This window comes from Branchiostoma belcheri, unplaced genomic scaffold (assembly GCF_001625305.1).
Source record: "Branchiostoma belcheri isolate BF01 breed outbred unplaced genomic scaffold, Haploidv18h27 scaffold29, whole genome shotgun sequence".
In the NCBI taxonomy this organism is placed as follows: domain Eukaryota; kingdom Metazoa; phylum Chordata; class Leptocardii; order Amphioxiformes; family Branchiostomatidae; genus Branchiostoma; species Branchiostoma belcheri.
This window is the reverse complement of record NW_017803898.1, coordinates 664583-670660: the sequence shown is the minus strand read 5'-3', so window position 1 is coordinate 670660 and position 6078 is coordinate 664583. Positions and strand designations below refer to the sequence as shown.

The window sequence follows — 6078 nt, the reverse complement described above, 5'->3', positions numbered from 1 at the left end:
CCACCCCCAAGCAAAAAGACGTGGCGTGCCTAGAATCGAAAACACCGAGAGATCGCCAATAAAAAACACACAAACCAGGCTAAAGACAGCAGTGATGTGCAAAGTTTAGGAATCATAAGTACCTTGGCTCCAAAATGCACGAAGAAATCCGATCAAAATGTCCCGATTCGGTCGCGAAAACGGATGTTTTCTGTAAGGAATGAGAAAGAACGTTCCATCTACCGTCTTTGGACGGCCATGTTTACCTGGTCACGTGGTTCTGTTCCACACGTGACCATATAAGGAAGCAGAAACGCTTGCAGCAGCGACACCTACCGGATTACATTGTACTAACAGCTAGCAATACAAAACTATGGAAATTCCAATAATATGTGCGTTTTGTCCTTTTTCATATCGATATATTATGCAATAATGTATGTCACCTTCATATAGGCCTATATCAATAATATTTGTATGTTTTCTCTTTCTTTTTTTAATAAAATAACAAGAAACAACTGTTTTGAATTCCCTTTCCAAAGGCTTTGATGCTAAATGTAAAATCAAGGACCTTGGTAAAATACAGAACCTGGATAGCAAATTCCCTGTTTGTCGGTAACCCCACCAATATAAAGACGAAAAAAGTATTTGAGTGCCTAAAAAAGTTTTAAAAGTGCTCAAAAGAGAATAATGTTTTCGTTTTAAAAAGTCAACAAAAGTATTAGGTTCTACCGAGATTTGAACTCGGATCGCTGGATTCAGAGTCCAGAGTGCTAACCATTACACCATAGAACCTCTTCCTGTCTTACGCAATCAATTTAGACGTCTCCAATTCAATTCTACTCAAAGCGTTGACATAAGAGCGCATGTATTACAGGGATGTGCATTGTACCAATTTTGCACTTTGGAAGTACGATAAATGAATGGTATTTCAACACAGCAACCTTTTTATTTGTGGAAAACTAAGAAAAAGTTACTGAGGACTACAAAAAAAGCATACTTTGGTCAATTTAGTCAAATTAAGTTTGTTCTAGGGCCATCTTAATCGAATTCTTTGTATCATGTATGCCTTTATTTTCTTGCCTTTTCTTATTTTTTGGCAGTTTCATTCCCTTACTTCTTGTCAGCCCGTATCTTTTTCGTTGTGTATGTGTGTGTTTTCTTCTGTGATTGTAGGTTCTTTAATTTGTTTGTCGACTGAGCAAAGGGCATAATCAAGTGTTTGTACATCAGCCGTCATCTGGGTCATCAGACCTAGTATGAGATTGGATGTGCAATTGGGCCACCTAGCATTTAACTTTAGAACTGCAGGGGAGTTTTTGTTTGAAAAATATGACCTACATTGTATTTCAAATGCTTGGGGTATGCAGAAAGGCCAGCTGAAGGATGTGTTGTGAGAAAAATAAGCCTATTCTATTATTTCTATATAATGATCGGAGTCAGCGGACAACTCCTACTAGTCCTAGCTACTACTAAACAAGAGTTCCACGATCTCATACCTTCGCCAAATGATGTTAACTCTTGCGGGTGACGAATTATACAATTTTAATCATTGATTTTGTAAATAAGAGCCTCATATGCATGGATTATACAAGTTGATCATATTCTCAACCCAATGACAGCCTTATCATAACAAAAATAGCACTTCCTCATAAATTATGCAAATGAGGTCATGATTTGAATAAATTATGTTTATTGATGTTCACCTTCACTTAACTTCCAAATGTGGCAAGTATGAAATTCGGGGTGCAGCAGTTACAACTATGGAATTATAAGAATTTGTCATTATTTATGCAAATTAGGTCCTCATTTACATAATCTATATCCTCAGATGTTTTTCTCGTTCTCAAGTAGATGTCACAAGTGTTTCATAGTTCTATTATCGAACAAAGCAGATTTATAGAATTTCCTCATTAATTATGCAAATTAGCTCATGATTTGCATAATTGCCATCTGATTATGTCAAGCATCACTTTAACTACCTACATACCAAAAATCACGACAATACGTCAACCGGTTCTTGAGTTATCGTCCTTCAAATTTTTTTCAACAAATGCTCCTGCAGTTCCAGAACAAGGCGCTAGGGGACCTAAACTCATGTCACTTCTTCCCTACCCCAAGAGCTATCTACCAACCGAAATTCGTGACCCTAGCATGTCCAGAACATGAGATATCAAAACCGGAAGTTCAGCTGCAGTACCTAGGAAAGCCACCAGGGGGCCCAAAATCTAATCATTTCTAGGTCTCATAAAGACCTACCCACCTACTAAGTTTCATTCCAATCCATCCACTGCTTCTCGAGTTATCTTGCTAAACCACACACAAACACACACACAGACAAACGCTACTGAAAACATAACCTTCTTGGCGAAGGTAAAAAGTAAATGCTTTGGCCACCAGACTGTATCCCTTGTGTCTTTAATACTATCAGTCAGTCAGGATTTGGAAAGAAAAAGTAAAGTGTTCAGGAGACACAAAAAATACAAGAGAAGCAATCAGTTATACACATTTATATCTCTGGCGGAGACTTTATTTGACCAAAAAATGGGGGAGGGGGGCAACCATTTGTTGCACTCTCCCCGCCCACCCGCACTGTACATGAATCTGTACAATCAACAGCATTTTGTTGTACATCCAAGTTATTTCTCTGTCCCAGGAAGAAACTATAGAGTGAGACATTTCTCTAGAACAGGTGACACTAATTTAAACATCGTCATGACATATAGTAGAACATCCACGCCACGCTATTGTCTACGGTAATAAAAGGAAAAAACCATGTACTGGCAGCCATTTTGAATTGAAATCCGGAGGCGGCCATTCTGAATGAATTTCGCACACCCCCATTCTGTACCATGTGAACAGTTGAACAATTTTTGCAGCCATCCTAGAAAGAGTTGTAATTTTTTTCAAAAAATTCCAGGCACCACAGGCTTAAGTAGAAATACCACCAGCAAATGGCTCCAACCTAAGAGGTGTCGCCAAAATGTTAAAGGATGATGGGAGATGCACTGAAGCAAGTCAAACTTTGAGCATTTTTCCACTGAAAACAACACAGTTGGGAACAAGAACCTTAAAGTGTACTTAGAGTACAATACATTATCCCTTTTGAATGTCAAGCTTCTTGGAATTTCAATCATAATCTTTTGAATATGTTACACAGAAATCTAAATGCTTTTATGCCATACAGAACCAAGCAAAGTTGAGCATTACTAGTAATTCCTTTCTTGTATGACACCATTTTGCTGTCAATACATTTCTTGTATACATTTCAGTGGAAAATTGTTCAATAGCTACTAGATGTTCTGATCTAAAAAAGCATAATGGTCCTGTCTTGTTCTTTCTTGATGTTATACCTCTCACATTTGTCAAATGGCTGTACCGTTTGCTATACACGTAGCTGCACACATAATTTTAACTCCGTACATGCAAGTTTTGGATTTTTCCCTCACAACACAATCCACATTTACCATTATACAACCACCAGACCCACCAGCATTTAACCTTCATTAAAATCCTTACATCACCTTCATGTGTTGCTGAGTCACAATTCTCAAATAATGGCTACGCCCCTTTGGCATCGCCAAAAAAAATCATCAACTTTCCAATACATAAGAATTGTATACAAATAAAAATACACAAATACACAGGCAAGGCGCCGGCAATTTTTTTACACGGGCAGCTTATACAAATATTTCTTGCTCACTATCAGTATCAGAAATGCACAAGAGGATTCAATGTTTTGCTCTAACAAAATCCAGTCTAGTTCCGGTGTGTATTTATCGACATAAAAGCTGTATTATTATAGTGATGTTCACAGTATCTCTGTCTTTGTCATGTCGGTAATCTCTCAATTGTTCAGGATTGCAAAAGGATCGTGAGTAGTGGCAAACTGTTTACGTTCTTCCAATACACAAAGGCACACAACAAACGTACTTTCAAAAGTGGCTACACTGATGTGGCTACGTACCGTTGGGGCTATACTCGGAGACTTTTGTGTTGTGCATAGAGTGGACTAGTGCTGTGTACCTAAACCCAGGTCGGAATTTAAGTCCAGAGGTTTAGGTTCAGTTCTAGACTCGTAAAGTCCGGACCTAAACCCATAGCATATACAAAATTGCATGTTGGCAACCTTGCAATGTTGTCTGGGTGAAACTTTCGCCACATAACAGGGAGGCCGTCACTTGACAATGCCCAATGGCAATGTTTTCTTCATTTTGCAGCACAGATTTTGCAATCTATGGAATTCTGGAATCGGTTCTTGACTTTTTAGGGTTTTTTTTGGACTTGAACCTGAACATTTTTACAAGTCGGGAACCGGTCCAGCGAACCGGTACACAGCACTAGTGTGAACACAACAACGTTTGGGACGTGCATTTTGTGAAAGCACTGCCTATTGAAGAGCCAGAATCCAGATTGTACAAAAGTTTGGCTAGAAAAATAGAGCTCTAACTTCCTTGTGGCGAACATGGTGGTGGGAGATATGCCACAAGATTCTTGTTTTTATTCCTTTCGTTCTTTTTTACTATGTTTTTTTGGCAACGCGACAAGGAATGCTTTAAAAGCCTCGGATCGGGCAGTACTTTCACACAGCTTACGCTTTTCTCGTTTCAGTTTTAATGCCACAAATCTTAGACCACTTCCACACTAAAAATACTCCAGGAAGTTTACGAGAGTTTTAGTTCTAGTAGTTTGTGTGTGAAAGGTATGCTGTAACATCATGTATGGCGGAAGGGGGGGGGCATTCGTGACGTCCCCGTAATATTCAGAATAGTTTGCTATAGCAAGACGTGGTGGATTTGTCAATGTAAACCACAAGAGGGGTAGGGGTAGGTGGTTTGGTCCCCTTTGACTCCAAAAGATGTTGGGGGAGGGGGGCATTTTTCTGGCTCATAATGCTGAGATATTTAAAACAAATCCACTGCACAAGCGACAATGTACAGTATCTTCCTGTTTGTTGTTGTAAATAACCACTAAGTACTGTCAACAACCGACTACTCCACACTTAGATTACATTATTCTTTCCTCCTTTAACTAAACACTATCATTTTTTCCCAACAAATTATGCTGGGATAACAAGTCAATTACATTATACAGTATAAGCTGTTTCACAGTTCAAACCGTGCATGCATTTAACATGTCAAAATTGGAGACCCTTGAAACATAAACAAAACATGAAATAAAGACTAAACTTCAACTACCATCACTACAATGATTTGGGACTTAACCCGAATTGGCAGTTACAGTTTAGTCTTTATTTCATAATAACTTGTACCAACACAGATGAACTTTCATGCTATGTACTGACATGTTATCGGCATGGTTTAGACAAGAATTGTTTAAGAGGGGCCTTCAAATTTCACGTTACACATGCGCAGTCTAAAACATGAAACGGCTTATTTCAAAAATGAGAAATTGTCACCATTGCACATTGTCGTTATAACAACTACAATGCACATCCCTTTCAAACGAACTGTACAATCATACATATTATAATAACAACAGTAATAATATTGATGATAATAATAATACATTCACTGAAATTCTTAAGAAAAATTCCATAATACTTGTCAGAAGGACACTGGCACAAAAATGTCAATTATTATAACTTTTTTATCAGCCTGGGTGCTTGGAGAGTTATTTCAATCTCAGCAGCAAAATGTAACAATTCTGATAGATATGTACCTAATATATGCACCTGTCAGTGAACATCCAGAGGGGGCATTCAGGCTTCCGGGGAGGGGGTTGGGTGAGCACATTGACAGCATCATTACTTTATTTTATGAGGCTCTAAACTGAACCAAATGTCAAGTAACTCTTGTGAATATGTCTAATTGATCTGTATGTGCAAATTATGCCAGTATTTCAAGCATTGATCAAATTGCTATTTGAAAAATGGAGAATTTGAAGCTAATTTTTATGTCAACTTTTGCTCAATTTGGATTTTCACTGACAAGTGCATAGATGTAACACTAAATAGTAGAGTGGACAACATACAGCTCGAAACTCAGATATCATTAAATCTTGTGTAACTACAGTATGTACTGACTTAAACATTAACAAGATCACTACTGAACAATTGTATACAGTCATGATGCTGTGTTG

The 6078-nt window shown here is 38.0% G+C and overlaps 1 non-coding gene across 1 annotated transcript; it reads right to left on the bottom strand.

Moving 5' to 3' along the window:
* Nucleotides 1-699: 699 nt before the first annotated feature.
* Nucleotides 700-771, bottom strand: Trnaq-cug. The gene has a single exon. It is a non-coding gene; the product is annotated as a tRNA-Gln (tRNA).
* Nucleotides 772-6078: the final 5307 nt, after the last annotated feature.